This window comes from Arachis ipaensis, chromosome B8, assembly GCF_059453495.1.
Source record: "Arachis ipaensis isolate K30076 ecotype BB chromosome B8, ASM5945349v1, whole genome shotgun sequence".
In the NCBI taxonomy this organism is placed as follows: Eukaryota; Viridiplantae; Streptophyta; class Magnoliopsida; order Fabales; family Fabaceae; genus Arachis; species Arachis ipaensis.
In genome coordinates this window covers 109,275,744-109,290,001 of record NC_142443.1, presented here as the reverse complement: position 1 = coordinate 109,290,001, position 14,258 = coordinate 109,275,744, and the positions used below count along the sequence as shown (strand labels likewise).

Genomic DNA, 14,258 nt, shown 5'->3' with positions numbered 1-14,258 from the left:
AAAGGGTGTTACCTCAGGTTGGGTTGCCTCCCAACAAGCGCTTCTTTAACGTCATTAGCTTGACGGTCAGCTTCCTCAGTTGAGGTGATATTTAACCTTGTCCTTCTCCTCCACATCTCCCAAGTAATGTTTGAGTCTTTGACCGTTCACAATGAAGGTTCGTTGTGACTTTTCTTCCATGATTTCTACTTGTCCATATTTGGAGACCTTGGTGACAAGGAATGGTCCAGACCACCTTGATTTTAGCTTTCCTGGAAATAGCTTCAGCCTAGAATTGTAGAGCAATACTTTTTGTCCTTCTTCAAATTTCCTTGGGGCTATGTTGCTGTCATGCTTCTTCTTTGCTCTTTCTTTGTAAATTTTGGCATTCTCATAAGCTTCAGCTCTGAATTCTTCCAACTCTTGAATTTGCAACATCCTTCTTTCTCCAGCAGCTTTGCTGTCCAAGTTCAAAAGTTTCAAGGCCCAGTATGCCTTGTGCTCCAACTCCAGTGGCAAATGGCAAGCTTTTCCATATACTAGTTGGAAAGGAGACATTCCAATTGGTGTTTTGAAAGCTGTCCTATATGCCCAAAGAGCATCATCTAGCTTAATCGACCAGTCCTTCCTTGAAGTTCCCACAGTCTTTTCCAGGATTCTTTTGAGTTCTCTGTTAGATATTTCGGCTTGCCCACTTGTCTGTGGATGGTATGGTGTGGCTACCTTGTGTTTGACTCCATATTTTAGAAGCAATGCCTCTAATGGTCTGTTGCAGAAGTGGCTCCCTCCATCACTGATGATTACTCTTGGAACCCCAAAACGGCAAAAAATGTGTTTTTTGAGGAAGTTCATGACTACCTTATTATCATTGGTTGGCGTTGCTATTGCTTCAACCCATTTGGAGACATAGTCTACTGCCACAAGAATGTAATTATTTGAGTATGAGGAGGGAAAGGGTCCCATGAAATCTATCCCCCATACATCAAACAATTCAAGTTCCAGAATGAATTGTTGTGGCATTTCATTTCTTCTTGGCAGGTTCCCCGCTTTCTGGCATTCATGGCAGTGCTTCACTAGTTCCTTTGCATCTTTGAAGATAGTGGGCCAATAAAAACCACACTGCAACACCTTAGCTGCTGTTCTTTCTCCTGCAAAATGTCCTCCATAAGTGGAGCCATGGCAGTCCCATAAGACTTCCCTTCCTTCTTCCTCTGATATGCATCTTCTGAGTATGCCATCCGAACATTTTTTGAACAAGTATGGTTCGTCCCAGATGAAGTATTTGGCATCATTTACCAATTTCTTCCTTTGATGCTTGTTAAATTCCAACGGCAAACTCCCAGTGGCCTTGAAGTTTGCTATGTCTGCAAACCAGAGTGCCTTGTGAATTACCATGAGTTGTTCATCAGGAAAGCACTCATTTATATGTGTGCTTTGTGCGCTTCCTTCTTCACATGGTATCCTTGATAAATGGTCTGCCACCTTGTTTTCTACACCCTTCTTGTCTTTGATTTCAATGTCAAATTCCTGCAACAAAAGAACCCATCTAATAAGTCTTGGTTTGGATTCTTGTTTAGCAAGTAAGTACTTTAAAGCTGAATGATCAGTGAAGACAATGACTTTAGATCCAATGAGATAGGATCTAAATTTGTCAAATGCAAAGACTATTGCCAAGAGTTCTTTTTCAGTGGTTGTGTAATTCCTTTGGTTATCATTCAAGACTTTACTGGCATAATAAATCACATGTACCAAATTGTCTTTCCTTTGTCCTAACACTGCCCCAATAGCAAGGTCTGATGCATCACACATCAGTTCAAAAGGTAAGTTCCAATCAGGTGGGGCAATGATAGGTGCAGAGGAAAGTTTTTGCTTCAAAAGTTCATAGGCTAGCATGCAATTTTTATCAAATACAAAGGGTGTATCAGAGACAAGCAAGTTACTCAAAGGTTTGGCTATTTTAGAAAAGTCTCTAATAAACCTTCTGTAAAAACCAGCGTGTCCCAAAAAACTCCTAACTGCCTTGACATTACTTGGTGGAGGTAGTTTTTCAATGAGTTCCACCTTAGCTCTGTCCACCTCAATGCCTCTATTAGAGATTTTGTGGCCAAGGACTATTCCTTCTGTGACCATGAAATGACATTTTTCCTAGTTTAATACTAGGTTAGTCTCTTGGCACCTCTTAAGCACCAAGGCAAGGTGGTGTAGGCAGCTAGGAAAAGAATCTCCAAACACAGAAAAATCATCCATGAAGACCTCAATAAATTTTTCAATCATGTCCGAAAAGATGGACAGCATGCATCTTTGGAAAGTGGCAGGTGCATTGCACAATCCAAAGGGCATGCGTCTATAAGCAAAAACTCCATATGGACAAACAAATGATGTTTTCTCTTGATCTCTAGGATCAACTACTATCTGATTATAGCCTGAGTATCCATCCAAAAAGCAATAGTAAGCATGTCCTGCAAGCCTTTCAAGCATCTGATCTATGAATGGGAGTGGGAAATGATCTTTTCTGGTGGCTTCATTGAGCTTCCTGTAGTCTATGCACATCCTCCACCCAGTGACAGTTCTTGTGGATATGAGTTCGTTCCTCTCATTTGGCACCACAGTTATGCCACCTTTCTTGGGAACTACATGGATGGGACTAACCCATGGGCTATCAGAAATGGGGTAGATTACCCCTGCCTGCCATAACTTCATGACCTCCTTTTGTACCACTTCTTTCATGACGGGATTCAATCTTCTCTGAGCTTGGATGGAGGGTCTAGCATCCTCTTCTAACAAGATTTTATGCATGCATATGGATGAACTTATCCCCTTCAAATCAGCTAGGGTCCATCCAATGGCATCTTGATGAGTTTGTAGCACCTTGATCAATTCTTCTTCCTGTTCTTGACTCAGGACAGAGCTAATGATAACAGGATGACTCTCATCACTACCCAAGTATGCATACTTGAGATTAGGGGGCAATGCTTTGAGCTCAGGTTTTGGTGCTTCCTTCTCTTCTTTCACTATCTCTGGCATGTTTGGCATGGTTGTTTCAGCAGCCTTGATGTCACTAACTTCTATGTCCTTGGTGAACTCCTCCTCTGCCACTTCCTTTGTTGTTTCCTCAAAGGTTTCTTGTACTGCAATGTCCACTACATCCACCCTCATGCATTCCCTTAGTGATTCTGATGGATAGCTCATTCCCTTGAATACGTTAAACACCAATTTCTCATCATGTAGTCTAAGAGTGAGTTCACCCTTTTGTACATCTATGATGGCTCCAGCAGTAGCCAGGAAGGGTCTTCCCAGAATTATTGAAGCTTTGGCTTCTTCCTCCATATCTAACACCACAAAATCAGCAGGAAATATAAAATCTCCCACCTTCACCAACAAATCCTCAACTATCCCATGAGGGAATTTAAAAGTTTGATCTGCCAATTGGAGGGCCATTCTTGTTGGTTTGGCTTCCTCAATCTTCATTCTTCTCATCATTGTTAGAGACATCAAATTGATACTGGCCCCTAAGTCACACAAGGCCTTCTCCACCATGACTTCTTCTATGATGCAGGGGATTTGGAAACTGCCTGGATCCTTCAATTTCTGAGGCAATTTGTGCTGGATGATGGCACTGCATTCTTCAGTTAACAACACAGTTTCCTCGTTTCTCCAGCTTCTTTTCTTGGTCATTAATTCCTTTAAGAATTTTGCATAGAGTGGCATTTGCTCTATTGCCTCAGCAAACGGAATGTTGATTTGAAGCTTCTTGAAAATCTCCAAGAACCTGGAGAATTGGCCATCCTTTTCACTTTTCATCAAACGTTGAGGATATGGTGCTTTAGGTGTATAAGGCTTCAGGACCTCTTTTTCTTTTTCTTTTGTTGCAGACGATGTAAAAGATTGTCCTTGTTCCTTATCTCTCACATTTTCCTTTGCTTCATCTTCTGTGGTTTCCTTTGAGATCTCCTTTAGATTCTTTCCGCTTCTGAGGGTTATGGCCTTACATTCTTCCCTTGCAATAGCCTTGGCAGCATGAGAAACGCTTGTCCCAGGGGTTTGCTTAGACAAATACGCAATTTGATTTTCTAGCTTCTGGATGGCAGCTCCTTGGTTTTGCAGGTTAGAATTTACTTCTTCCTTAAAAGCTTTCAATTCGGTTATGTCTTGACTCATGGTTGCAAGCATTCCTTCTATCCTGTTTAATTGATCTTGAAATTGTTGGTTCGGGTTAGGTTGGGTAGGTTGATTATTTTGGCCATGATACGGTGGTTGAGAGTAAGTGTTTTGTGTGGCTTGGTATGATCTTTGGTTGGAGTTTTGGTATGTGGAATTGTTATGTTGGTTGTGGTTGTAAGGTTTGTGGTTTTGTGGTTGGGTTTGTTGGTTCCCCCACCCAAAGTTTGGGTGATTTTTCCATCCTGGGTTGTAAGTGTTGGAATGTGGATCATATGATTGCCTTTGTTGGTTTCCCACATAGTTGGCCTCTTCCCAATCACCTCCTTCAATGCTTACTTCCTCTTGATCTTGTGTGTGTATTGCAGCCACTTGCTTTGTTTCTAATTGCCTGGTAAGCTCTGCTAGTTGCTTGGCAAACACCTTGTTTTGGGCTAGAATTGTATCAACATGGTTCAGCTCCATGACTCCCTTAGTGTTGTGCCTCTCTGATGCATAGTAGTACTCATTCTCAGCCACTGTCTCAATCACTTCAATGGCTTCTTCCACAGTCTTTTTCCTGTTCAATGAACCTCCTGATGAATGGTCTACAGCCTTCCTTGATTCATAAGACAGTCCATCATAGAAAATATGCAATTGCACCCAATCATGGAACATGTCTGGTGGGCATTTCCTTGTCAAATCCTTGAATCTCTCCCATGCCTCGTAGAGAGTTTCACCATCTTGTTGTCTAAAAGTCTGAACCTCAGATCGAAGCCTATTGACCTTTTGTGGGGGGTAGAAACGTGCCAGAAACTTGCTTTCCACCTCATCCCATGTTGTTAGACTCCCCCTTGGGAATGATTCCAGCCACTTAGCTGCTTTGTCCCTAAGTGAAAATGGGAACAAAAGCAGTTTATAGGCATCTTCCTGGACTCCATTGGACTTCACAGTGTCACAAATTCTCAGGAATTTTGTGAGATGTTGGTTGGGATCTTCATTAGCACTCCCACCAAATGAACAATGATTCTCCACAAGTGATATTAGCTGTGGTTTGAGTTCAAAATTGTTGGCCTGAATGGGTGGTTTTTGAATGCTGCTACCACAATTCCCAGAGGTTGGGTTTATGTATGAACTAAGAACCCTCCTCTCAGGAATAGCATTGTTTCCATCAGCTCTCTCATGGTTGTGAACTTCTCTATCCATGTTGAGATCTAGAGCTTCCTCAAAATTGTCCTCAGATTCTCCTTCAGATTCTTCTTCTCCCAGTACTCTCTTCCCTCTTGCTTCCCTTCTAAGTCTATGAAGGGTCCTCTCTGGTTCGGTATATGGAGGAGTTGATGTCTCTCCTCTCCTACCTGTCATACAAGAACACAGCACAGGCAACAAACAAGTGAAATACTCTTGGTTAATGGAAGAGTATGGTTAGAGCAATTGAGGAATTAATTCAAACAGTTAGTGAGTCAGTGAGTTAGTTGCTTGAATTTAAAGGCATAAAGAAAGAAAGCATATAACAGAGTGCAGAAATTAAAATTCAACAAGTAACTTGTACTGAATTAATCAAAACAAAAAAAAATGCTCAATCTAGTTAACTTCCAATTTGAGAATTGTCAATCGAAAACCAATCCCCGGCAACGGCGCCATAAACTTGATGCGCATAAACTTGTTATGCTACGATTTAGGAAATTGCACGATCGGCAAAATTCCTTCCGGCAAGTGCACCGGCTATCGTCAAGTAAAAACTCACAATAGAGTGAGGTCGAATCCCACAAGGATTGGTTGAATGAGCAATTCGGATTAGAAGTGTGTTCTAGTTGAGCGGAATCAAGATTTAGATGAGAATTGCGGAATGTAAAATTGGCGGGAAAACGTAAATGACAAGAAATTGAAATGGCGGAATCTTAAATTGCATGAATTAAAGAGCAGAAGCTAAATTGCTGAAATTAAAAGGGAATGGGGGTGATTGCATGAATTGAGTTGCAGAATGTAAAGAGAAAGTGGAAATCAGAAATGGGGAATTCATTGGGTATAGGAGATATTGAGATCTCCGAATCAAAACATGTTTATCTCTTCCTCAACCAATGCGTTCATTAAATTTTGCTTGGCAATCTTATATGATTGGATCCCAATCCCTTGGCTCACCAATTCTCTCTAAAAACAAACAAATTCCCAATCCCTTGGTTTAAATGTTCATAAGAAGAGATGATGCTCGATCACTGATTATACCACACAGTTTCATGAACCACAATTTGGTAGGATTACATGTCACAATATCCATCCAAACCCCAATCCAATTCACTGTGAGAAAGCTTCTCTAGCATGAATCCTCCATTCCTTTCCCAAGGTTCCGAAGGATTCCAATTATGGGTAGTTTCTTTCCCAAGACAACTACCCAATGGAATTAGATCGAGAAGCTTTCTAACAAAATTCAAGAGAAAAGATTGAAGAAGAAGATAAACTATTATTGATTCATTGAATTACAATAGAGCTCCCTAACCCAATGAAAGGGGGTTTAGTGAGTCATAGCTCTGAATTCAATTACAAAGATATGAAAACTAGCTCAATGAAAAGGTAAAAGTCCTTTCTAACTTAAATTCTATCCTATTTATACACTTTCTATATTGAGCTTCTGTTGTGTTTCTTGGGCTTTGAGGCCTCTCCCTGCTTTCCTTTTGCCTTGGGTTTATGATCCATAATCTTGATGAGGCTGTTGATCCAAATTCTGTAACATTCATTGAGCCAACTTAGTGATAATCAAATAATGACACATGACTCAATAAATGGAAATTTCAGACTCATCAATCCTTCAGGCCCAATCCCATAAACCATGATATTCAATTGGGTTTCATACCAGAGTAAGTTTAAGTTAATGTTTGTGCTCAAATACTAACTTAAACCGCAATATTTTTGGCCCAGAAACCTTTTCCAAGAGTGGCGTTTAAGTTGCAGTTTAAGCTTAAACTGCAGCTTAAACGCCAGACACTTCCAGTGATGCCTTTTGTGGAAGCACGTTTAAGCTTCAGTTTAAGGTTAAACTGAAGCTTAAACGTGGAAATGGAAGAAGGCAGCCCTGGAGGGTAATATAGTCGAACACGTTTAAGCTTCAGTTTAAGGTTAAACTGAAGCTTAAACGTGGAGATAGAAAAGGCAGCCCTGGAGGTCGAACACGTTTAAGCTCCAGTTTAAGGTTAAACTGGAGCTTAAACGTGGAAATAGAGAAAGCCATCCTGGAGGTCGAACACGTTTAAGCTCCAGTTTAAGGTTAAACTGGAGCTTAAACGTGGAAGCTGAGAAAGGTAGCCCTGGAGGTGTCGAACACGTTTAAGCTCCAGTTTAAGGTTAAACTGGAGCTTAAACGTGGAAGCTGAGAAAGGTAGCCCTGGAGGTGTCGAACACGTTTAAGCTCCAGTTTAAGGTTAAACTGGAGCTTAAACGTGGAAATGGAGAAAGCAACCCTGGAGGAGAAAACTTGGTCGAACACGTTTAAGCTCCAGTTTAAGGTCAAACTGGAGCTTAAACGTGGAAATGGCTCCTTGGTGCTTTTCCCTTTTCTGGCGTTTAACCTCCAGTTTAAGGTTAAACTGGAGGTTAAACGTGGAACTGCCCCCCTTGGTGCCCTTCTCACTTCTGGCGTTTAACCTCCAGTTTAAGGTTAAACTGGAGGTTAAACGTGGAAATGCTTCTTTGGTGAGACTTTCATTCTGGCGTTTAACCTCCAGTTTAAGGTTAAACTGGAGGTTAAACTTCAATTCCAGCATTTCTTAGCCTTCCTGATTCTGGCGTTTAAGCTCCAGTTTAGGCTTAAACTGGAACTTAAACTCCACATGTGATATTCAAGCTTCCTTTATTGATTTTGTTGCTTCCTTGCTTAGCCTCTTCTTCCCTGAAATCATCCAAACAATTGCATCAAAGTCTTGCAAAATTTCATGAGAAATCTTCCATTCATAGCATTCAAGTAATATAACTAAAACTCATGGAATTTTCATTAAAATCATACTGTTTGGATGGTTCATTGCTTTGTTATTCATTTAACCATTCTTGGTTACTTTAAGCTCAAGAAAATGCATAAAACAACTAAAACTAACAGAAAAATGCTAGTGAAACTAGCCTAAGATGCCTTGGCATCAGTGGGAGAAACAAGCATTGAGGCACAAGCTGTACACTCAGGAATTCCTTTAGGTGATGAACAAAATAATTAGCAGCTGTCACAGCTAAAGGAAACTCAAGTGGAGCCAAAACTACCAGAATCATATGGGACCAGCAACAAAATCCCCCTAGGAAAAGAGACCACAAAGAGCAGGATAATAGCAAAAGAAACAAAGAAGAAGACACCAAGGAGATGGAGGAACAAAAAGATCCCTACAGAAGATTTCTCTCCAGGGGATAAAGTGATCTCAGCTTACTTCTTAGATATCCCACCTCATCTCCCCACCATCCCATCTCAGTTACCTAAGGTTTTCACCATCAACAAAGTTCTCTCCCTAGAACATGTAGAGATCATTGATGAAGCCAATGGAGATAGGTTTACTGCAAGGGGGGGAGATCTGAAGCATTACCAACCACCATGACAAAGGAAGAACGTCAAGCTAGTGACGCTAAAGAAGCGCTTCATGGGAGGCAACCCATGTTTTACATGCTTTTAAAGTATTTAATAAAGCAAGGTTCATGGATCGCAAATCAACTTTAACATATCCTTGAATAAATCCTTTTATGCAACATATAGTGAAGAACAAGTTTAGTGTTCAAGGCACACTAAGAGGACATGAATGCAACTCATAGCATGTCACTCTTAGCACCTTGAATAAATCATCTTACACCACATTGCCACAAACTAAGTTTGGTGTCACCAAGGTTGCATACATGGAAATTTAATTAGTCAGTTGGTTTGCATTTGTGAGTAGCATTTAGTAGTTAACAACAAAAATTTTAAAAAGTAGTTACTCTTTCTTGTCTTTTAAAGTTTTCCGCCACTTTCCACAAGTTTTCTTTTAATCACATTTCTTTTATTTTGAAGGAGAATTGATGGGGCAGTTGAAGGGTTCGGCCACCACAAAAAGAGAAGATTATACACGTGTCTCCAGGGAGATTGCATTGGAAATTGTTGCCATGCAACATTGGAAGGAGAACAAGCTTGGAAACTGAACCAATCCCATCATAAAGTTGATGATCCTTGTGCTCATCCCATGCAAAACCCCATCCGTCTATCACACAACCACCCCATCAATCCATACCTTTTATTTACTCATCATTTTCCTATATAAGTGATTCCTAGTCCGTACTTTCCTTCACATTCCAGCAACCACTTCTTCAAACTTCTCACTCTCGAAGTATAATTCTTCAAGATACATCCTATCCAAACCTAACCAAATTCCACCACTTATCCACAACCCCTCAACACTTTCACACATCAACTCTTACTCATGGCATCATCAAGCTCTAAAAGAAGAAAGGGGAAGGAGCCTATGGAGCAACGCCCCTTTGATGAAAAGAAGTTTAGAACTTTTTACCATGCACTTCAATTTGGATGGATGGCTGATAAGGAGATTATATATGAGCTAGGCTTTCAAGTCAAGAAAACTGAGTGCCCCGAAATCTCATAGAAGGTAGAAAAGAGAAGATGGGAGCTCCTCACCGATCCAGTCACCGCGAGGATAAATGCAACGCTCGTAAAAGAGTTTTATGCAAACACAGTAAGGTATGATAGGAAAGAGGAATCTTATATAAGCTTTGTCTGAGGAGTAACTGTGGATTTTAGTCCTATGAGCATCATGAGGGTGTTGAAGCTACGAACCATATCATTCGAGGAAGAAAGCTATCAATCTCGAATAGATGGTAGTCCTAATTATGACCAAATTGTGAAAGATATCTGCATACAAGGAGCGGATTGGGTGAGAGATCCCAATGGAAAGCCCAAATTCATAAAAAGAGGTGATCTCACCCTTGAAGCAAAGGGGTGGTTCGAAATTGTAAGGAGATCCATCCTCCCTGCCGGAAACAATTCAAAGGTGAATCTTAAGAGAGCAACAATGGTGCAATGTATACTTAAAGGGGGAGAAATCAAGGTGCATGAACTCATAGCCCAAGGCATTAGGAAGATGGCTGAGAAAAGTAATTCTGGGGGAAGGTTAGGCTATCCCAGCACCATTTTCCGCCTATGTGACAAGGCAGGGGTGGTGTTCGAAGATGAAAATCCCAAATGGCTAAAAGTTGGTATCCCAATTACTGTCCGGCGTATGCATGCTGTTGCATCTCCCCTACCCCAACGAAGGATAAGAAAGAGGCCAGTGCACCAAGTGGTAGAAGGAAAGAACCTAGAGGAGCAAGCCCCTTTGGACATGCACCAACTACAGGAAGCCATTGATGGCTTATCTAGACAATACTTGGAAAATCAAGGGGCACAGAAAGAGCTTCACCTACAGTTGATAAACCGTCAAGAAGAGTCACTATCTAGATGGATGAATCAACAAGGGGAGTGGCAAAGACAATTGATGGAGCAGCAACTGGAGCAAGGAAAACAATGGAGAGAATCCTTCCACAGGTTGGAACAAAGGCAGGATCAACAACAAGAAGCCATCCAAAAGCTAATCAACATCCTAGCACATCAAGGTGCACACATACATGAAATGCATCGGAAACAATTAGAACAGGCAGAACTCTTCGACAAACACAGGGCGTTTTCAGAAGGAGTTTACATGAGCCAGACTGGACACCAGGCGAACACTCAAGCCAGGCTCGGATACTTAGTCGGACAACTGCCTATATTACAACCGAGAATCATAAGCTATGAAGAAGTGAAGGATGAATTAGCACGAGAAGAAAGAGAGAGGGTAGAAAAGAGTCATGAATTAGTAAGGAAGGCACTTGAAGATTGGAAAAAAGCTAGACTGGCACGTATGCAAGGAAACACAAGTGGACACAAGGAGGACAAACAGGAAGGAGAGCATGAGCACCCCCAAGAGTAAAAGGTGGTGGAGTTCCCTCATTGTTCCATCTTTCTTTTTCAAGTCTTTTAAATAAGAAAAATCATGTATGAAATAGAACATGCTTCCATGGTAGTCTAGGAATTTCAATTCTGTCTTTAGTATTCTCCCTACTTAGGTCTATGCTTGTTGGTTCAAGTTGCCTATTTTCATTCTCATCTTGCTTATTGTATGCTTGTCCTTTTAAGTCCAATAAAAAAAGCTGTTATGAAAGACCAGAGTGATGTTCAAGTTATGGAGTAGGTCCTTAAATTTGTGGTGTAGTAATCACTTAGCTAAGTTGGTTCACCAACAAGGTGGGAAGGCAACTATCTGTCTTGAATCATATGCTTGAAACACACCCCATGAGACTAGCTAAATAATAAGATCCTAACAAGAAAAAGGAAAAGAACAATAAGAGTTGAAAAAGAAAGAAAAGCTAATAAAGAATAAGGCTAGGCACCAAGGGCTTGAATCTTGAGGGATGTGTCTGTGGTGCTCTTGTACCAAGGATCTGCTTGGATGAATAAGCTCTTAGGAGTGCTTCATCACTTGGTAACTTGGGTTAACTAACCCGGGATTATCAACTGAAAATCCACTATCAAGAGCAACCTTGCTACAGAACATTTAGTAACCCAAAGAGGTGCTAGACACCAAGACCTCAAGGAAAGAAAATAACAAACCATGTGCCTATGGTGTGCATGTATGGGTGAGAGAGACTTGAGGGAGTAAGTCCTTCGGGGTGTTTCAACACCTAGCACCTTGAACCAACTGGTTCGGGAGTGTTGGCTGAAAGCTTATCTTAAAGAGTCGCCCCCTCACAGAACACTTAGCCTAAGGAAGAAATAAACCTTGGAAAGACAAAGGGATCAATAAATAAAAGTCTCAAAGGGTGCAATCAAGTGAGTATTCCAAGGCATGATAAAGGTCTGAAAGCCAGTAAAGGAATGAACCTAAGCTGCTATGCATGAAACCCCATAAAACCAAGAACATGACTTCCACAATAATGATTCATTCCTCTTGTCATTTCATTCATCATTCTCTTGTTCCAGTACTTGCTTAGGGACAAGCAAGCTTTAAGTTTGGTGTTGTGATGCCAGGGCATTTTGGCCAGTTTCACTGACCTTTTCTTTATGCTTTTAAGGTAGTTTCATGTATTTTCTTAGGAAATAAGCAAGTTTTGGGTAAATAATCACTTACATCTTGATTCAAGTAAACATTGTGAATTTTACATGATTTCATGAGAATTATGCATGAATTAAAGGACAAATTGAATGATGCATGTCTCATAACTTGGATTAGAGCTTTGATGCACTTTATTGCTTGATTTCAGGATAAAGGAAGCAAGGAAGAACCACGTTAGTAGCCACGTTAGTCTAGCTAACGTGACCACTAACGTGGAATGAAGGCTAGCTTGCAACGTTAATGAGAAAAGTGATTGCCAATAACGCCTTCGTGAGCCATCATAGCCCACATCAGTTGCCACGTTAACTATGTTAACGTGGAAGCTAACGTCGAAGAGAAGTAGAACTCCAACGTTAGTGGTAAAAGTAAGTGCCACTAACGTTCCAAAACGGGCAATTGGCCACGTTAAGAACCACGTTAACTTAGTTAACGTGAGCTCTAACGTGGAAGAAGAAGATGATGCCAACGTTAGTGACACTCACCTTTGTCACTAACGTTGGACTAAGCCCATATTGGCTACGTTATAAGCCACGTTAACCTAGTTAACGTGGACTCTAACGTGGATGGAGCAAGAATCACCAACGTTAGTAACACTCACTGGTGCACGAATTGTGAATCACACTTTTCACAACTCGTACCACTAACCAGCAAGTGCATTGGGTCGTCCAAGTAATACCTTACGTGAGTAAGGGTCGAATCCTACAGAGATTGTTGGTTTGAAGCAATCTATGGTTATCTTGCAATTCTTAGTCAGGAAGTCAATTATATTTATAGTTGAATTGCGAATGAACAAGAGAGCATGGGTTAAAGGTTACTTGTTATGCAGTAATGGAGAATATGTTGGAGTTTTGGAGATGCTTTGTCTTCTGAATCTCTGCTTTCCTCTGTCCTCTAATTCACGCACGCACGTCCTTCTATGGCAAGCTGTGTGTTGGGGCATTACCGTTGTCAATGGTTACATCCCCTCCTCTTGTGAAAATGGTCCAAATGCTCTGTCACAGCACGGCTAATCATCTGAGACTCCCGATCATGCTAGAATAGGATTCACCCTCCTTTTGCGTCTGTCACTACGCCCAGCACTCGTGAGTTTGAAGCTCGTCACAGTCATTCAATCCCTGAATCCTACTCGGAATACCACAGACAAGGTTTAGACTTTCCGGATTCTCATGAATGCCGCCATCAATCTAGCTTATACCACGGAGATTCTGATTAAGGAATCTAAGAGATATTCATTCAATCTGATGTAGAACGGAGGTGGTTGTCAGGCATGCGTTCGTGGGGGAATGATGATGATTGTCACATTCATCACATTCATGTTTAAGTGCGAATGAATATCTTAGATAGGAACACGCATGTTTGAATAGAAAACAGGAATACATGCATTAATTCATCGAGACACAGCAGAGCTCCTCACCCCCAACAATGGAGTTTAGAGACTCATGCCGTCAAAGAGTACAAAGTTCAGATCTGAAAATGTCATGAGATACAAAATAAGTCTCTAAAAGTTGTTTAAATACTAAACTATTAGCCTAGGTTTACAGAAAATGAGTAAACTATAGCAGATGGTGTAGAGATCCACTTCTGGGGCCCACTTGGTGTGTGCTGGGGCTGAGATTTAAGTAATTCACGTGCATAAGGCCATTTTGGGCATTCAACGCCAGGTTTGGATCTATTTCTGGCGTTGAACTCCAACTTTTAATCCTTTTCTGGCGTTGGACGCCAGAATTGGGCAGAGAACTGGCGTTGAACGCCAGTTTACGTCATTTATCCTTGAGCAAAGTATGGACTATTATATATTTCTGGAAAGCCCTGGATGTCTACTTTCCAACGCAATTGGAAGCACGCCATTTCGAGTTCTGTAGCTCCAGAAAATTCACTTTGAGTGCAGGGAGGTCAGAATCCAACAGCATCAGCAGTCCTTTTTTCAGTCTGAATCAGATTTTTGCTCAGCTCCTTCAATTTCAGCCAAAAAAATACTTGAAATTACAAAAAAACACA

The 14,258-nt window shown here is 41.1% G+C and overlaps 1 non-coding gene across 1 annotated transcript; it reads left to right on the top strand.

Moving 5' to 3' along the window:
* The first annotated feature begins 4,792 nt into the window (after positions 1–4,792).
* Positions 4,793–4,896, top strand: LOC148549209 (small nucleolar RNA R71). Its single transcript, XR_015898505.1, has one exon. It is a non-coding gene; the product is annotated as a small nucleolar RNA R71 (small nucleolar RNA).
* Positions 4,897–14,258: the final 9,362 nt, after the last annotated feature.